This window comes from Papio anubis, chromosome 7 (assembly GCF_008728515.1).
Source record: "Papio anubis isolate 15944 chromosome 7, Panubis1.0, whole genome shotgun sequence".
NCBI lineage: Eukaryota > Metazoa > Chordata > Mammalia > Primates > Cercopithecidae > Papio > Papio anubis.
Window position 1 is genome coordinate 155,809,443 of NC_044982.1, and position 17,761 is coordinate 155,827,203.

A 17,761-nucleotide genomic window follows, 5' to 3' on the forward strand; every position below is an offset into this window, starting at 1 on the left:
TTTCTTTCTTTTTTTTTTTTTTTTTTGAGACAGAGTCTTGCTCTGTTGCCCACGCTGGAGTGCAGTGGCATGATCTCAGCTCACTGCAATCTCCGCCTCCTGGGTTCAAGTGATTCTCCTGCCTCAGCCTCCCAAGTAGCTGGGATTATAGGCATGTGACCCCATGCCCAGCTAATTTTTGTATTTTTAGTAGAGACAGGGTTTCCCCATGTTGGCCAGGCTGGTCTCGAACTCCTGACCTCAGGTGATCCGCCCACTTTGGCCTCCCAAAGTGTTGGGTTTACAGGCATGAGCCACCAGGCCTGTCCGACTTTTTTTCTATTATTGATTTCTAATTTAATTCCACTGTGGCTGGACAACATACTTTGCATGACTTTAAAAATCCTTTTACACTTATTAAGGCTTGTTTTTTGGCCTAGCATATGGTCTGTCCTAGAGAATGGTCCATGTGCACATGATAAGAATTTGTATTTTGTGTATTTTGTTGTTGGGTGTAGTATACTCTTAGACGTCTGTTAGGTCAATGTAGTTTTAATTTGCATTTATCTTACTATAAGTAAAGTTGGCATCTTTTCATGTGTAAGGGCCATCTGTATTTCTGTTTCTGTGAACTTTCCACATCTCTTGCTCATTTTTCTATAGGGTCTTTTTCTTTATTTTATGTGATTTGTGATGGAGTTTTGCTCTTGTTGCCCAGGCTGGAGTACAGTGGCACGATCTCAGCTCGCTGCAACCTCCATGTCCCGGGTTCAAGCGATTCTCTAGCCTCAGCCTCCCTAGTAACTGGGATTACAGGCATGTGCCACCATGCTCAGCTAATTTTGTATATTTTAGTAAAAACAGGGTTTCTCCATGTTGGTCTGGCTGGTCTTGAACTGCCGACCTCAGGTGATCCATCCACCTTGGCCTCCCAAAGTTCTGGGATTACAGGCGTGAGCCACTGCGCCCAGCCTTTTTTCTTTATTTTTAAAGCTTGTTTCTACATACCAAATATGGTGAAATTTTGACTTTAATAAAGTGGCAAATATTTTTTCCAGCTTGTCACCTGTCTTTTGACTTTACCTACTTGCCCTGGCTTCTTGCTTCCTTGATATCCACAGTCTATTTAATTCAATTTATCATTGAGATCACCTCTCCCATGCTCCAGACACTGCTGGTGCAGTGTGGAGATATGGGAGTGACTCAGAAATGACTTTTAAGGGTTTGCAGGCTAGTGGGGGAGCCAGTGCTCATATAAACACATTTGAAATACAAGGCAGACTCTAGGAAGCATTGCAATCAGCTTTGACAAGCAAGAGGAAAGCATAAAGGGAGAGGGAGCTTCCAAAAGAAAGAGGAGTAATGGGCCAGGTGAGGTGACTCACACCTGTAATCTCAGCTATTATGGAGGCTGAAGCAGGAGGATCACTTGAACCTGGGAAGCAGAGGTTGCAGTGACCCGAGATTGCGCCACTGCACTCCAGCTTGGGCAACAGAGTGAGACTCTGTCTCAAAAAAAAAAAAAAAAAAAAAAAAAAGAGAGAGAGAGAAGAAAAAAAAGAAAGAGGAGGCCAGGTGCGGTGGCTCACGACTGTAACCCCAGTACTTTGGGAGGCCAAGGCAGGTGGATCACCTGAGGTCTGGAGTTCGAGATCAGCCTGGCCAACATGATGAAACCTCATCTCTACTAAAAATACAAAAAATTAGCTGGGCGTATTGGTGGGTGCCTGTAATCCCAGCTATTATGGAGGCTGAGGCAGGAGAATCGCTTGAACCTGGGAGGCAAAGGTTGCAGTGACCTGATATCATGCCACTGCACTCCAGCCTGGGCAACAGAGGGAGACTCTGTCTTAAAAGAAAAAAAAAAAATGAGGAGTAATGGAGTTTCAAACTGAGCATATAGTTTGGATGGGAGTCCTGGCAGCAGACTTGAGGAAAGGGGGCACTTTAGAGTTGGAGATGGCAGACAGTAGGGCATCAGGGCAAACATCCTGTGAGCTGGAGCTTGGTTCCCAGGCTGGAGATAGGTGGTGGGCAGAGAAAGAGGACAATAATGCTGGGGACAGAGGGCAGGTGTGGGGCAGGGTGGGAGTCCAAGGGCTCAGGCCACCACTGGCCAAGCAAAAGTTTTGTGAATCCTGATCTGAAAGCCCTGATCCAAAAACCTTCCGTTTCAAAGTCTTATTTGAAGTAAGACTTATATTGGTTCAAAAAATTATATTGCTCCTGGCATTGACTGCAGAGGTGGGCTTCCACTTTGCATACTGTTGAATTCTTTACATGTATTTAAAATAAGTTAGTACTACTACTATTACTGACTTATTGCTACTGATTCTCAGTTGGCAGAATCTCTGAAATAAAGAAATAAAAGTGGTAGGTTAAAAAAAATCTTTGTTTTGTAAATTAAATGTATATTTCATTGAAAAATGTCTCTATGAATTAAGAAGGCTAGAGGGTAATTTAAAATCTTTTGGTGTTGTTGTAAAAGATAATTACAAAGTAAACAAATGGATAACTAGATTGGACAAAGACGTAGAGGTCTATCAATACTTTCGATTACCGTAAACTCTGCTTCCATCTCTCTACTGACTGACAAAAAAATAAAGCAGGTTTCCCCACTTGGAGGAAAATAAGATCGTTGGATATTTGGAACGTGGGTCTTGGAAACTCCTCTCTTTGTCTGGGAGGCAGAGGGTCTTCCCAGTGAGCCTTAAGATCCAAGTTGGCCAAAATATGCTAGCCATTCTCTGTAGGCCGCCAACCCCCATCAACAGGTGAACGTTGGCAGCGGCCTTTTCACACCACTCTTCTCCACCCCATGGCTCAGGGTTTAGGAGGTGAGAGCTCCTGAGGCCCCTCTATTTCTCCTCATCCTCCATTGGAGGACACAGGCTTGTGGGAACTGGCCATGGAGGTATCAGTGGGAGAAATGAAATTGGACAGTGACTTCCTGTCTGGTTGTAAGAACCTTCTTTTCATTTTTTTCTCTTTTCTTTTTCTTTCTTTCTCTTTCTTTTCTTTCTTTCTTCTCTCTCTTTCTCTCTCTCCTCGCTCCCTCCCTCCTTCCCTTCCTTCCTTCCTTCTCTGCTCCTCAGTGGGTCGTGTTGCAGTGCTGGCAGATGATGTGTGCTAGAATAACACACACACGGGTAAAAAAACCTGCCAAGCATTTAATGTGTGTGTGTGTGGTTTTTTTTTTAATCTTCAGAATACTCTCTACAGTGAAAATAAAACCAGTGACTTTGTGGTGGAGATAATCCATTGTGTTACAGCTTTGTAGCTGTAAACCCAGTGTGGCCATGGAGGTTGGTCCTGGATCCTGCCATGAGGAAAGGTTGCAGCTGGAGCTTCTGGAAGTTCCAAGGAGAGAGCATTATCTGAGCTGGTTTTCCTTCTCATCAAACGTCTAACATCTCATTAATCTGCAATTACACTAACTGCATGTAAGAAGCTCCAGTGCCTCACTGTGCTGGCATCCCTGAGAGTCTCAGTGTAACGTTCTACCCTCTGCTGGGACCTAATGGAGGACTTTCAAATCCCAACACCATAGCTAACGCTTCTGAAGTCTTCACTCTGGAGTGATGGCAAAACTCCCAAAATGTGGGTCCAATTATATTGGACCAAGTTGATTAGACCTTTTCTTCCTCCAAGATGTCTGTGTTCCTGAAAAGAAATGTGGGCAGGAATAATGGCAAGAGGTGATTTTGCCTCCATCTGACTTCAAGCTTCTTTTGTTGATAGCAGCAGACTGCATAAGAACAGGATCTTCAGGAGACAAAATGATGCTCCTGAGCCCCATGTAGGCAGCTGTGGCTCCTCACAGTCCACACAGGAAGCTGTCTCAGTGTTAGCAAGAGCTCAACGCATGGCACCCCTCTTCACACCAGGCGCCCAGGGCGTTATTTCTATCTCCTGTGTCCTCGTGCCCTGTTGAAATGGCGGAGCTCATAGCAGTCTTCAAGTTGATCTCCTGTTAGTGTCACGTCCTTTAAGTAATGCTTTATAACTCCTAAAATCTGAATTTTACCCCATTTGGTTACAATAACCCATAAAGCAAAACGAAGCACCCCCAAAAAGTTTGGCTGTACCTAATCGCAGTGAAACTTTTGTTCTGGGAATAGAGTATGGTTACCCGAATCTTTTGTTTAAGTAAGCAGAAAGACTTTGCATCTTAATCTTTTGAAAAAATCTTTGGAAAAGTTTGAAACACAGGCCAAAGAAAGGCTGCTAAGAGAAAGGTAGCAAGTGTGAGCACACAGAGCTTACAGGGGTAGGACAAGTGCTGGAAAGTGTGGCAACAGAAGAAGGGATGTGGCATTCTACTTTTTAAAGCTCATTCCTTCTTCCCGAGTTGATTCAGAAATTGAGTGGCTGCGAGCTGTGGCTCATGCCTGTAATCCCGGCACTTTAGGAGGCCGAGGTGGGTGGATCACCTGAGGTCGGGAGTTCGAGACCAGCCTGACCAACATGGAGAAACCCCATCTCTACTAAAATATTAAAATTAGCCAGGCATGGTGGCGCATGCCTGTAATCCCAGCTACTCGGGAGGCTGAAACAGGAGAATCGTTTGAACCTGGGAGGCGGAGGTTGTGGTGAGCCGAGATCGCGCCACTGCACTCCAGTCTGGGCTCTTGAGCAGACAAGAAACACCCTGGTTAAAGATTGCTAACAATTAGTCCCAAATCCTCCCCAGTCCTGAGAAACTTTGCTTAGCAGAGGTTTCTCCATCCCACTATGCCCCACTGCCCCTCCTCTCAGCCTCACTGTCCTGCCAGGGGGCCAATTAAACTCGGTTTTGTTTGTTTGTTTTTTTTTTTGAGATGGAGTCTTGCTCTGTCGCCCAGGCTGGAGGGCAGTGGCCTGATCTCAGCTCACTGCAAGCTCCGCCTCCCGGTTCACGCTTCAGTCTCCTTGCCTCAGCTCCTCCCGAGTAGCTGGGACTACAGGCCCCACATTGCCCGCTAGTTTTTGTTATTTTTAGTAGAGACGGGTTTCACCATGTTAGCCAGGATGGTCTCGATCCTAGCCTCGCGGATCCACCCGCCTCGCCCTCCCAGTAAGCACAGCTGAGCCACCAAGGCCTCGGGCCAAACTCTGTTTTAAATCAATTGGCTGAGATGAAAAGGAACGGTGTCCACTTTGAGGGGTTCCTGACTCGCAGATAGTTCTTCTTAGAGTATTGCATCTGCCCAGGGGCGATATTCTCTAAACTAGGCTTTTTAGAGTTCAGGCATTCTCAACAAAAAAGATTCCACGTGAACTAAATTTGGGCAACTCTGCTTCCTATATTTTCCTCTTGGAGATTCACAATGCCTATTAGGATATTTAAAGTTCTGAGAAGTCTTGCCGCAAACAACCCCCTTTCCTTTCATGTAATCCAGCATTCCTCAAACTCATTTGCCTGTAGTATCTTTTTTCCTCTGAAATACCTCTTAATATTTCGTATAGCGAAAGTATCACAACAGAGGACTTGAAAAGAATCAGATTAACACGATGTTAACCATTTGAGGTGCTGGTGACTGTTCGTGTTGGAGCAGACTGCTTCCTGAAGTCCCATTCAGAGGGCCTGAGCAGGTTCCTGACAGCAGGACCCCTGTCCAGGGCTGCTGTCTTGGTTTTGGTGAGATACGATCATCTCCCAGTGTGTCTTCTGTCTGAATCATCCGCGTGGAAACTCACCATGGCCCATCTGCTCCAGTTGGGGAATGCTATCTCACAGGAGGGAGCCTCCCAGCCAAATCAGTAAGAATGAGAGGGCTGGACAGGTGAGTACCCCCGATTCCGCCTGCTCCTCCCTGACTCTCCAGGAAGAGTGCTGCCTCCTGAGCCACTCACTGCAGGAGACCCTCCCGTGGCCAGGGGGTTCTGTGAAATGTCACCTACGCATACAGAATTCAGCGACAACATCTGCCAGCTTTTATTTGAAATCCTCACTGAATAGAGATAAAATGGGTCAGAGACAATATCTGAGGAGATAATCAATGAGAATTTTCCAAACTGATGAAAAATATTTTTCTACATACTTCAAAATGTTCTTTTTGAACCTTTAAGTTGTAGGATACAAGTGCAAGTTCGTCACACAGGTAAACTTGTGTCATGGCGCTTTTCTGTACAGATTATTTCATCAGCCAGTTTTCTTTCCCCACCCCGCCCCCCAACACCCAGGTTTTCAGCCTAGTGTGTCCAGAGTTGGTTCTTTCCTCTGGGTTCTCTGTCCTGCTGACTTCAAGAACCAAGCCGCGGACCTTCCTGGTGAGTGTTAACAGCTCTTAAAGGTAGCAGGGATCCAAAAAGTGAGCAACAGCAAGATCTACTGGGAGGAAACAATAAGCCTTCCACACCCTGGAAAGGGACCCGAGCGGGTGGCAGTTGCTGGCTCCGGTGGCCAGCTTTTATTCCCTTATTTGGCCCCACCCACTTCCTGCTAATTGGTGCATTTTACAGAGTGCTGATTGGTGCATTTTACAGAGTGCTGATTGGTCCATTTTACAGAGTGCTGAATGGTCCATTTTTACAGAATGTTGATTGGTGCATTTACAATCCTCTAGCTAAACTGAAAAGTTCTCCAGGTCCCCAGTGGACCCAAAAAGTCCAGCTGGCTTCACTTCTCACTAGTACGCTTATTTTTTTTTCTGCTCTTTTCTCTCTTCCCACTGTCCATCCTCCAAAAGGCCCCCATGTGTGTTGTTCCCCTCTATGTGTCCATGTGTTCTCATCATTTAGCTCCCATTAATAAGTGAGAACATGTAGTATTTGGTTTTCTCTTCCTGTGTTAGTTTGCTAAGGATAATGCCCTCCAGCTTCATCCACGTCCCTGCAAAGGACATGATCTTGTTCTTTTTTATTGCTGTCTAGTATTCCATGGTGTATATGTACCACATTTTTTTATCCAGTCTATTATTAATGGACATTTAGGTTGATTCCATATCTTGATGAAAGATGTTAGTCCACAATTTAGGAATCCCAATGAACTCCAAGCATAATAAACACAAAAAAATACACATCTAGTCAAACAACAGTGAAATTGCTGAAAACCAAAGATAAAGATACAATTTTAAAACGTTGTAAAAGGAAAAGATTATCTTCTATACAGCAGACAGTTACTAAAAAGGCAGCTGACCTCTCAACAGAAGCAATGAAGGTCAGAAGGTAACAAAATTATATATTCAGAGTGCTAAAAGGAAATCATTGCCAACCTAGAATTTTACGTCTAGAAAAAAATATTCTTCCACAACAAAAGAAAAATGGAGACATTTTTAGACAAACTAACAGAGAGTTAATTCGTAATAGACTTACAAAGAGCTTTCTTCAGATGGAAGTAAACATAACGCAGATAAAGGCATGGAACGAAAAGGAATAAAGAACGATGAAAATAGTAAATATGTGTGTACATCTAAATGGATACCAATTGTATAACATAATAGCGATAATATCTTGCAGGATTTAAAACAGATCTGAGGCTGGGCATGGTGGCTCACACCTGTAATCCCAGCACTTTGGGAGGCCAAGGCAGGCGGATCACCTGAGGTTAGGAGTTCAACACCAGCCTGGCCAAAACGGTGACATCCTGTCTCTACTAAAAATACAAAAAAAAAAAAATTAGTCGAGCGCGGTAGTGGGTGCCTGTCATCCCAGCTACTCGGGAGGCTGAGGCAGAAGAATCGTTTGAACCCGGGAGGCGACCATGTCAGTGAGCCAAGATTGCACCACTGCATTCCAACCTGGGCAACAGAGCAAGATTCTGTTTAAAAAATAATAATAATAGATAAATAAAAAGTAAAACAAAACAGATTTGGAATTAAATGAAAAAAAAACTTCTGGTTTTGGCTTGGATGTATAAAAAGCCATCACTTTCATTTTCACAGCAAGAAAAAGCTGTTTAGATCAATCAGACAGTTGAGGTCACAGGGACAAACAGACACTCTGAAAAAAGAAGAGAAAGGGAAATATAGAGAATGATAGCTTCTAGAACTGGAGAAAATGCTAGAGCCAGAAATGGGTAGGAAAACTGAAGCTGTAATTGATGAATTTCTGGAGGCTGACTGTGGACTAGCTTAGATGTTAAAGGATCCAGGGATGGCCCATCTTAGGGTGCGCCTCCCACTTTTGTGAGTTTTACCTCCAAGCACTCCAGCAGATTCTCACAGTGAAGATCACAGAAAAATCCCTTCCTGTTTCTAGCAGGGATGGAGAAAAGTAACCCTGTTGAGACACACCCGGAGCACTCTCTCTTCTGCCTGCCATCAAGGGAAGCTACATTATCAGAGTCTGTCTTAGTCCGTTCAGGCTGCTAAAACAACAATGTCATAAGCTGCCTGGCTTATAAACAACAAACGTTTATTTCTCACAGTTCCGGAGGCTTGGAAGTCTAATATCAAGGTGTAGGCAGATTTGGGGCCTGGTGAGAACTTGTGTCTTCATAGACACACCTTCTAGCCACGTCCTCACCTGGTGGGAGGCACGAGATAGCTCTCCGGGGCCTCTTTTACAAGGGCACTAATCTCATCCCTGGGGACTCTGCCTCTGTATCTGATCATCTCCCTAATGCCCCAGTTCTTAATGCCATCACATTTGGGGTTGCGTTTCAATAATTTTGGCAGAGACACAAACACTGAAACCACAGCAGAGCCTAACCAGTGTGGGGGAGGAAAAATACCAAACTCCAGCCCCCTTTAGTCTTCCCAGTGTTGCAAGGGAAATACCACACTCCAGCTCTCTCTAGCCTTCCTGTCTCACACAAGTTGGGGAAAAGCTACTGAGAAACACTGGTGGAAGTCACAACCCAAGAACACAGGCTGAGGTCTAATTGCAGCATTCTAAAGTGCCCGGCGCAGTGGCTCACGCCTGCAGTCCCAGCACTTTGGGAGGCTGAGGCGGGTGGATCACCTGAGGCCAGGAGTTTGAGAGCAGTCTGGCCAACATGGCGAAACCCCATCTCTACTAAAAATACAAAAATTAGCTGGGTGTGGTGGCAGGAGCCTGTAATCCCAGCTACTTGGGAGACAGGAGAATCGCGTGAACCCAGGAGGCAGAGGCTGCAGTGAACCATCACGCCACCGCATTCCAGCCTGGGCAACAAGAGCGAAACTCTGTCTGAAAAAAAAAAATAAAGTGCTTCCCTACTCCCACACCTTACCACCGTCACCAAAGGCTTCTGTGTAATTCCAGAGGGTCACAGCTGGAAAACTGCAAGGCTCAGACTATTTAAGAATTTCCTAGGGAACCTGAAGATAATAGAGAGAGAAAAAAAGATTCTGGAGGAATGTGAAGCCAGAAACACCCACACCTACAGTAAACAGTGTAATCCCTGGCCAGATGAACATAAACCCTCACACCAAAGGCCTATTTACCTCAGTTCTTTTGCAATGCATCATGTCTGGCTTTCAACAAAATAATTACAAGGTATGCCAAAGGCAAGAAAAAGCAGTGTGAAGAGAGAAAGCAAGCAAGAGAACTAGACTCAGATATAGCAGTGAGTTTGGAATCACGAGGCTGGAAACTTTAAATAACTACGATTAATACTAAGGGCTCTGACTGGGTGGAGTGGCTCATGCCTGTAATCCCAAAACTTTGGGAGGCTGAGGCGGGTGGATCACCTGAGGTCAAGAGTTCTAGAGCAGCCTGGCCCATCTCTACTAAAATTACAGAAATTAGGCCAGGCATGGTGGCTCATGCCTGTAATCTCAGCACTTTGGGAGGCCAAGGTGGGTGGATCACCTGAGGTCAGGAGTTCAAAACCAGCCTGAACAACATGGCGAAACCCCATCTCTACTAAAAATACAAAAATTAGCTGGGTGTGGTGGCACGTGCCTGTAATCCCAGCTACTCAGGAGGCTGAGGCAGGAGAATCGCTTGAACTCGGGAGGCAGAGGTTGCAGTGAGCTGAGATCGCGTCACTGCACTCCAGCCCGGGCGACAAGAATGAAACTTCATCTCAGGGGGGAAAAAAGATAACTGATCATGGTGGGGCATGCCTGTAGTTCCAGCTATTTGGGAGGCTGAGGCAGGAGACTTGCTTGAACCCGGTAGGTGGAGGTTGCAGTGAGCCGAGATCACTTCACTGCACTCCAGCCTGGACAACAGAGTGAGAATCAGTCTCAAAGAAAAAAAAAAAATACACACACACACAAGCACACACTAAGGTCTCTAATGAACAAAGTGGACAACTTGCAAGAACAGATGTGTAATATTATCAAAGAGAAACTCTAAGAAATAATCAAAAGGAAAAACTAAAGATCAAACACACCTACAGTAATAAAAATGCCATTGATTAAGAGGCTAGACATTACCAAGAAAATAATTAATGAGTTTGAAGATGTCAATAGAAACTTCCAAAACTGGAATGCAAATTAAGATAAGAATTAAGAGATATCCAAAGACTGTGGAACAGTTTAAAAAAAAAGCTGTATCAGGCCGGGCGCGGGGGCTCACGCCTGTAATCCCAGCACTTTGGGAGGCCGAGCTGAGAGGATCACTTGAGGCCAGGAGTTCGAGACCAGCCTGGCCAACATGGTGAAACCCCATCTCTACTAAAAATACAAAAAATTAGCTAGGTGTGGTGCATGCCTGTAATCTCACTACTCGGGCGGCTGAGGCATGAGAATCCCTTGAAACCAGGAGGCGGAGGTTGCGATGAACTGAGATTGCACCACTGCACTCCAGCCTGGGTGACAGAGCCAGACCTTGTCTCAAGAAATATAATAAAAATAAATAAATAAAAAACTGTATCGTACATGTTATATGAATACCAGAGGGAGAAGAAAGAGGGAAAGGAGCAGGAGAAATATTTGTAATAACAATGAGAATTTTCCAAAATTAAGGGCGGACACCAAACTATTGAACCAGAAATGTTGAAAAGCATTAAGCACAATAAATACCAAAATATGTGGACATATCATGTTCAAACTACAGAAACCCAAAGACAAAGAGAAAACTTCAGAAAAAAAAAAACAAGATGTCTTAGTCAGTTTGGGCTGCTATAGGAGAATACCATAGAGTGAGTGGCAACAGAAATTTACTTCTCACAGTTCTCAGGCTGAAAATCCAAGATCAGAGTGCCCCATGGTTGGGTTAGGACTCTCTTCTGGGTTGAAGATTGCTGACTTCTCACTTGATCTTACCCAAAAGGCCAAGAAGCTGAGAAGACTGATTGCCAGCTTCCCACTGTATCCTCACATAGTGGAAAAGCAAGCTAGCTGGCTCTCAGGTCTTTTCTGATAAGGGCATGAATCCCATTCATGAGGGTTCTATCTTCATGACCCAATCACCTCCCAAAGGTCTCACCTATAAATACGCTCACATTGGGATTTGGGTTTCAACACATGAGTTTGATGGGGAAGGAACACAAGCATTCAGTCCATTGCATGAGAGATGAAAAAATACCTTACTGGCTGGCATGGTGGCTCACACCTGTAATCCTAGCGCTTTGGGAGGCCGAGGTGGGCGGATCTCCTGATGTCGGGAGTTCGAGACCAGCCTGTTCAACATGGAGAAAACCCGTCTCTACTAAAAATACAAAATATTAGCCAGGTGTGGTGGTGCATGCCTGTAATCCCAGCTACTTGGGAGGCTGAGGTAGGAGAATTGCTTCAACCTAGGAGGCGGAGGTTGCAGTGAGCCAAGATCGTGCCATCGCACTCCAGCCTGGGCAACAAGAGCGAAAATCCGTCTCAAAAATAAATAAATAAATAAACCTTATCTATAGAGGAACGAGGGTAAAATCTATATCAGCATTCTTGTCAGAAACCATGAAGGCAAGAAGAAAGTGAGATGAAATATTTCAAGTGTTGAAAGAAACAAACCAACAACCTAGATTCTGTATCCAGAGAAATTATCCTTCTGATGTGAAAAAGAGATAAAGATATCATCAGACAAACAGAATTGAGGAAATTTGTCACTAATACATCTACTTTGTGAAAAATGCTAAAAGAAGTATTCAAGAGAAGGAAAAGATATGGGTCAGAAATTCAAATCTACATAAAGGAATGAAGAGGGTTAGAGAAGAAATAAAGTAAAGTAAAACCTTTTATTTTTTTTAATTTATCTAACAGATAACTGTTTGTACAAAAGTAATAATAGCAACAATGTATTTGGTGATTATAACTTATATATAAAGAAAATAAATGACAATGATGTTATAAGGAACAGGAGTGTAAAAGTGGAAATAATCTGCCATAAAGTACTTGCACTACTCATGAAGTGATATAGTGTTAATTGAAAGTGAGTTTAGGTTAGTTTTAAATGTATACTGCAAACTCTAGAGCAACCACTAAAAAGATAATTAATATGGTAAGAGAACAGAGAACATGGAATTATATAAAATGCTCAATTGAAACTAGAGAAGGCAGAAAAAGAGGGTAAGAAAAGACAAATGTAATACATAGAAAATGGTTACAAATATGGTAGATATCAATCTGACTATATTAATAATCACTATAAACATGAATGGCCTAAATACACCGACTAAAAAACAGAGGCTGCCAGAGTGGACAATAAAAATAAGACCCAACTATATGTTGTCCACTTTATTTGACATTTTTTTCTTTTTTCTTTTTTTTTGCCCATTGTTTAGCTCCCATTTATAATGTTGTCCACTTTAAATATAAAGATATAGCAAATTAAAAGTAAAAATATGAGGAAAGATATACCATGCTATAGTTAGTCAAAAGAAAGCTGAAGTAGCTATATTAATTCCAGGTAAAGCAGAAAAAGGGAACTTATTGGGATAAATAGGACATTACATAATAATAATAAAGGGGTCAGTTCTCCAAGAAGATGTAAGAATTTTTAATGTGTATGTGTCCAACAATGATGTCAATTTGCAAAAGGCAAAAACTTACAGAACTGCAAGGAGAAATATAAAAATCCACTGTCGTAGTTGAGACTCGAAAACACATCTATCAGTAATTTATGGATCCAACATAGAGAAAATTAGTAAAGATATAGTTGCATTTAACAGTACTATCTATGAACTTAATCTAATTGATATTTACAGTATAATTCATCCAACTACAGCAGAATACACATTCTTCTCAAGTTCGCATGAAACATTCACCAAGAGAGACAACACTCTGAGACATAAATCACACCCCAGCAAAATTAAAAGAATAAAAATCACACGAAGTATGCTCTCAGACCACAATGGAATTAGACCAAAAAAAAAAAAAAAGTAACCAAAAGATATCTGGAAATTCTCAGATAGTTGGAGAGTAAACAATTCACTTCTAAATAACAGGAGTCAAAGAAAAATTTTAAAACATTTTGAACTAAATGAAAATGAAAACACAATATACCAAAATGTGTGGGATGCAGTGAAAGCAGTACTTAGAGAGAAATTTGTAGTATTGAATGTATGTATTAGAAAAAAAGAAAGATCTACTTGGCGCAGGGGCTTACGCCTGTCATCCCAGGCCAAGGTGGGCAGATCACGAGATCAGAAGTTCAAGACCAGCCTGGCCAAGATGGTGAAACCCCGTCTGTACTAAAAACACAAAAATTAGCCAGGCGTGGTGGTGGGTGCCTGTAATCCCAGCTACTTGGGAGGCTGAGGCAGAGAATTGCTTGAACTCGGGAGGCAGAGGTTGTAGTGAATCAAGATCACGCCACTGCACTCCAGCCTGGGCCCAGAGGGAGACTCCATCTCAAAAAAAAGAAAGATCTAAAACCAGCAATCTAAGTTTTCACCTTAGAAAAGTAGAAAGAAGAACAAATTAAAACTAATAAAGCAGGAAAAAGGAATAAAAATCAATGCAGAAATCAATGAAATTAAAACAGGAAATCAGTAGAGAAAACTAAAGCTAGTTCTTTGAAAAGATCAACAAAATTGATGAATCTCTAGTCAAGTTAACCAAAGAGACCAGATGCAGTCACTGATACGAGAAATCAAAGAAAAGCCACCACTGCTGATCTGATGAACATTAAAAGGATAATAAAGGAATAAGATGAACAAATTTGTGTCCACAAATAACTTAGATGAAATGAACAAACTCCTTGAAACACATAATCTTTCAAAACTCATACAATGAGAAATACATCACCTGAATAGACAATATCTATTAAAAACTAAGTCAATAACTAGTAAGTTACCCCTACAGAAAGCACCAGGCTCAGGTGTTTCCTTGGTGAATTATACCATACATTTGAGGAAGAAAATATACCAATTCTCCACCATCTTTTCCACAAAATGGAAGCAGAAGGAATAGTTCCTAACATTATATGAGGCCAGCATTTCCCTAATATCAAAACCAAACCAAGACATTACAAGAAAAAAAAAAAAACAAAACTACAACCAATATTTCTCATGAACATAAATGCAAAAATTCCTCAACAAAATATTAGTAAATCAAACTAGTGTATGAAATGTATAGAGAACGATATATATAGTTATGTACCATGACCAAATTAGATTTATCCCAGATATGCAAGGCGGATTCAATGTATAAAAATCGATCATGGTAATTCATCACATCCACAGGATGAAGAAAAATTACATGATCATATTAATAGATGTAGAAAAGCATTTGAGAAAATCCAATACCCGTATATAATAAAAACTCCCAGCAAACGAAGAATAGACAGTTACTTCCACAACTTGATAAAGAACAACTACAACAAAACCTACAGCTAACACTATACTTAATGGTGAGAAACTAGAAGCTTTCCCACCAAAATAAGGAATAAGGCAAGGATGTCCCCTCCTACTACTACTTTCAACATCACACTGAAAATTACAACTGATGCAATAAGAAAAGAAAAAGAAATAAAGCTTATGCCAATTGGAAAGGAAGGAATAAAACTGTCTTTGCTCACAGATGACTTGATGGTTTATCTAGAAAATTCCAAAGAATCAACCAAAGAACTCTTGGAACTAATAAGTGATAACAGCAAGTTTGTTGGATTCAAAGTTAATAGATTTGAGTCAGTTGCTTTCCTATATACTGGAAATGAACAACTGGAATTTCAAATAAAAACATAATATCTTTTACACTAGTACCAAAGAATAAAGTACTTAGTCATAAATTTAACAAAATATGTCCAAGATCAACATGAGGAAAACTATAAAACTGTGATGAAAGAAATTAAATAAGTTATAAATAAATGAAGAGATATTTCATGTTCATAGATAGGAAAACTCAGTTTTGTTAAGATGTCAGCTCTTCCCAAATTGATCTATAGATGCAATGAACCCCAGTCAAAACCCCAGCAAGTAAGTTATTTGGGTCAGGGGATACTGACAAACTCATTCTAAGGTTTATATGGAAAGGTAAAAGACCCAAAATAAGCAACATAGTACTGAAGAAGAAAAATCTCAGAGGACTGATGTTACCCAACCTCAAGATACACTATAAAGCTATAATAATTAAGACAGTGTGGTATTGGTGAAATAATACACACACAAAAATATGTAATGGAACAGAGCAGACAACCCAGAAATAGACCCGCACTACTGCAATAAACTGATCTTTGACAAAGCAGCAAAGGGAATCCAATGGAGAAAGGATGTTCTTTTCAACAAATGATGCTGGGACAACTGAGATCCACATGGAAATAAATGAATCTAGACACTGACCTTACACCTTTCACAAAAATTACCTCAACGTGGATCACAGGCCTAAATGTAAAACATAAAATTATAAAACATCCAGAAGATATCATAGGAGAAAATCTAGGGGACCTAGAGTTTGGCAATGACTTTTTAGATGCAATGTCAAAAGAATGGCTTATGAAAGAAAAAAATTGATAAACTTTACTAAAATGAAAAACTTCTGCTCCATAAAAGACATGGTTATGTAAATTTAAAAAGCAGATACTAGGAGAAAATATTTGCAAAACACACATTTGATAAAGGACTTGTATCCAAAATATACATTGCACTCCTAAAACTCAACAATAAGAAAACAGATAGCCCAGTTAAAACTATGGGCAAAAGATCTGGACACTTCACCGAACAAGAAATACAGATGGCAAATAAGCATATGAAAAGATGCTCAATATCATTTTTTATCAGGAATAGTGGGAACTGTAGCATCATTTGTTATTGGGAATATCAGGAATAATGGGATACCACTACGCATCTATCTGAATGGCTAAAACACAATAAAACTGACAATTTCAAATGCTAGGAGAATGCAGAGCAGCAGAAACTGATTCATTGCTGGTTGGAATGCCACTTTGTAAGATAGTCTGGCAGTTTCTTATAAAGCTAAACATAGTCTTATGATCCAGAAAATGGGCTCCTAGACACTTAAACAAATTCAAAATGTATGTCCGCACCAAAACCTGCACACAAATGTTTATGACAGCTTTATTCATCATTGCTGAAAATGTGAAGCAAGCAAGATGTCCTTCAGTGGGTACATGCAGTACCTCGAGACAATGGAGCATTATTCAGTGCTAAAAAGAAATAAGCCATCGGGGCTGGGCGTGGTGGCTCATGCCTGTAATCCCAGTACTTTGGGAGGCCAAGGCGGGCAGGTCGTCTGAGGTTAGGAGTTCGAGACCAGCCTGGCCAACATGGTAAAACATCGTCTCTAGTAAAAAATACAAAAGTTAGCTGGGCGTGGTGGTGCACACCTGTAATCCCAGCTACTTGGGAGGCTGAAGCAGGAGAATCACTTGAACCTGGAAGGCGGAGGTTGTGGTGAGCCAAGATTGTGCCATTGCACTCCGCCTGGGTGACAGAGTGAGACTCTGTGTCTAAATAAATAAATAAATAAGCCATCAGGCCCCAAGATTTGCAGAACCTTAAATGATACTGCTTAGTCAAAGAAATCAATCTGAGACTGGGCACGGTGGCTCACGCCTATAATCCCAGCACTTTGGGTAGCGAAAGCAGGCAGATCACATGAGGCCAGGAGTTCAAGACCAGATTGGTCGACATGGTGAAATCTTGTCTCTACTAAACATACAAATATTAGGCATGGTGGTGCACACCTGTAATCCCAGCTACTTGGGAGGCTGAGGCAGGATAACAGATTGAACCCGGGAGGCGGAGGATGCAGTGACCCGAGATCACACTATTGTACTCCAGCCTCGATGACAGAGTAAGACTCTGTCTCAAAAAAAAAAAAAAAAAAAAAAGGTCAATCTGAGAAGGCTACATACTGTATGATTCCAATTCTGGAAAAGACAAAATTATAGAGACATTAAAAAGATCAGTGAATACCAGGGTTTCAGGGCGGTGACACGGAGGGTTGAACAGTTGGAGTACAGGGGATTTTTAGGGCAGTGAAACTATTCTGTATGATACTGTAATGGTGGATACATGATATTAAGTTTTGTCAAAACCCAGACTGGGCTGGGCGCAGTGGCTCATGCCTGTAATCCCAACACTTTGGGAGGCCAAGGTGGGCGGATCACCTGAGGTTAGGAGTTCGAGACCAGCCTGGCCAACATGGTGAAACCCCGTCTCTACTAAAAATACAAAAAATTGCCAGGAAGTGGTGGCGCATGCCTGTAATCCCAGCTACTTGGGAGGCTGAGGTAGGAGAATTGCTTGAACCTCGGAGATGGAGGATGCGGTGAGCCAAGAACATGCCACTGCACTCCAGCCTGGGCTCCATCTCAAAAACACAAAACAAAACAAAAAACAAAAAAACTCAGAATGTGCCAACACAAAGAGTACATTATAATGTAAACTCTGGGCTTCAGTTAATAGTAATATGTCAGTATTGGTGCGTCAGTTATAACAAATATACAACACTGTGCAAGATGTTGCTAACTGGGACAGCTGCGAGCGGGAGGGAGGAGGTATATGGAAGCTCTCTGTACTACATGCTCAGTT